This window comes from Cebus imitator, unplaced genomic scaffold (assembly GCF_001604975.1).
Source record: "Cebus imitator isolate Cc_AM_T3 unplaced genomic scaffold, Cebus_imitator-1.0 Scaffold22, whole genome shotgun sequence".
Classification (NCBI taxonomy): domain Eukaryota; kingdom Metazoa; phylum Chordata; class Mammalia; order Primates; family Cebidae; genus Cebus; species Cebus imitator.
The window spans coordinates 382,119-385,184 of record NW_016107337.1 but is presented as its reverse complement, the minus strand read 5'-3'; positions in this window follow the sequence as shown (position 1 = coordinate 385,184).

The window sequence follows — 3,066 nt, the reverse complement described above, 5'->3', positions numbered from 1 at the left end:
AAAAAAAAAAAAAAAAAAAAGACAGTGGATTCTATGTGCTTCTGTTTTTTTAGAGTTGAATTTCTTTTTCTGATTGTTACCTTTTACAGCATATTACTTAGTGAACATTACATTTTCATAATAGATTCAGGAATATTTTATTGAGGATCTATGTGCTAAAGCTATGCATATTTATATAGTGGCCAATTATCTTTAATAATTTACCATTTGAAGTAGCATGTTTATCATACATCCTTAAGTGAATGCATACAGTGCCACGTTGATGTGCCTCTCGGTTTTATTGAAAAGCTGCCCCATAGCCCATGTCTCTTGTTCTCTGCCTCAAGGGAGTGAGCTCTCAACCACAGACAGCTGTGGCTCCTCAGAAGCAGCTCACTGCCAAAGCCAGGCCAAGAGGGACCTGCTTGCTGGGGTGGTTGCCTAGCCCAGGTGAGCATTTACCTACCACATTCCCAGTTGGCTAGCTGTCCTCTGGATGTGTGCTGTTAACTGGGGAAGGCACCTAACTAGTAGTCTGCTACTCCATAGTATGGCTCAATAGACGACACATCATTTTGACATGATAATAGCAGAAAAGAAAACTAATCCTTCTCACTGTTTGGAGCCATAGTTGTCTCAGATGTTCTCTTTGTGTCCTTGGAAACAGTGTAGATATGTTGCTGTGGTTTTCGGAATTTTATCTTTTAATCACAAGAAGCCTTTAGAAAAATTGCCTTAGACATATTCTCTGTGTACAGTAAAACAGAAGTGAGCATATCTGTTTGATGCTGAGGCAGGGTCCCAGTCACTGGGCATACTTCTCCTTCTCCTTAACCAGCTCTTCAGCAGCCCCTGAGTCACCTGTACACGGTACTTGGGAACTGCTGGTCATGAGCATTCCTGGTTTTCTTCAGCCAAATAATAGTTATCACTGTCAACTGGATTTGGTCTTCATTATTTTATATTATGATTTTATCAGAATTATTCTTCTTAAATTGTTTTAAAATTCAAAAACATTTAATTCATTCTTGATCATGTTCATCAGTAGATGCCATTATTTGTAAGAACTGTGATCTTAGCAAAATGGGGTAATTTGTGCCTTTTTACAGTTTTGAATAAAAGCATTTACAATTTCTAAATTATCATTCTATAAAATGTTCACAGTTTTAACACTCAACCTCATTACATGCTGATTTAATATTGTTTTATATTAAAATAGTCCTTTTCCCTGTTGTGCCACCATTTATTCAAGTGCCATTTGTTCTTAAAATGCATTTAAAGAAAAATTACCCATACTGACTTTCATACTTCATATAATCAGATATATTACATATATATTGGAGTGACAGTACGCAGGAAAGATGTAATATTTCCTACAGATGCTGGCACAGAGGAAATAGTATACTAACTAATCTAGTTACCTCACCTTGTGGTTAGAATTGAAATTTTAAGACCAGAAAAATTTAAAGTCTGATCAGGGATTTACAACTGTTCATTTTAGTGGTGCCTTAGGCAATCTTTCCAAAGTAAATTCAGGGCCCTATTGCTACTTATGCTATATTTTAACATACCTGTTTTTTTGGTTTTTTTTTGGTAAACTTACTGGAAAGCCATCTTCACTAAGTATACCCTCATCTTTGTATGTGTGATTGGTAGTCATGGAAGTGACACGTAAAGTAAACCGGAAGTTTGGTGGAACGTGTTAGAAACTGTTTTGTGCTTTTTTGGATGTCATACTTGACAATAAATGTATAAGTTGCTAATATATGAATTGACACTAAATATATCTTCCATTTGAATCCATTTTGGATAAAGTTATTTCTTGATGTGACACAGTAATGTCTTGTTTTCATTTTTATTCTTTACATGTGACCAAAACAATAGAAAAGTTATAAATAAAATATAGCGTTTTAGGTGGTCTTTACTTCATATTTTACTGAATTAAATAATTTGGGGGATATTATTTTATGGGATTTATTTGTTTAAAAGGTATTGAGTTGGGTCCAAGATACTCTTCTGGATACAGTAAGGAAAAGATTCTTAGCTTATAGCTAGAATGACCTGAGATACGTAGCATTCACATTTTGTCAATCAGGTTAAGAAGGATCCACCCAACTTTAAAAAAAAGTTTTTAAATTACTTTTGTTGTGTTCCAGTCATTGGGCAGGACTTTGCCAGTGGTGACCAAGGCAGCCACAGATGCTGCCTTTGTAGAAATAATAGTCTAATAGGGGAGAAAAAACATTGAGCAAGTAATTATAGAGGTGTGAGATCTGTGTGTGAAACAACATACAGTAGAGAGAGAGATAACCCGTCTTAAGAGGCAAGGAGTGCTTCCCTGAGGATGTGCCATGTAAGCTAAGACCTGAAAGTTAGATGGTGAAGAAGGTTAAAAGTACTTAGGAAGCTGTCAGGCCAATAACAAGTATAGAGTTGAATGTTTTAGGAGTGTAAAGAAGTTTGAGTTTGTTAGAATATAAAGTATAAGTGGTAGAAGAAGAGCTGAGAGATGAGGTGGAGTAGATGGTGGTGTTTACATCTTAAGGGCCTTTGGGGGCAAGTAAGGGAGTTCAGACTGAGGCTTAGAGTAATGGAATGCCACTAAATGGATTTAAGCAAATTAACGATGTGATTACATTTGTGCTTTTGAAAAACTGGAGGGCCATACTTTTTAGGGCAGACAGATGAGTTCAGAAGCCCACAGAGTTGCATATGGAACCCTGTGACCAAATATGGGTCTAGTCACAGTGGCTTTGCCTTGATGAAGGCCAGATGGCAAAGCTGATAGTAGTCACCTTCTGGAGGAGACTCAGCTGTTTGGTCATATACTTTGTAAGTGTCTGATTCTAGGTCTGTTTCCAAATTCTGTGTTTTTCCTGCCTCACAGTCAAATTGTCTGGTAGGCCCATATCTTGTTGGTTCCTTAATGTTGCAGAGGCTGGTTCAGACCTGGTGATAATAGATTTCCAGGTTTGCCAAACCCTTGCATGTAGCAAGAGAAGTCACCCTGGTCACTTGTCACCAAACATCACTACGTTTGGCCAGATTCTCCAGAAAAACCATAGGAGGTTGAAATGTCCATACAGA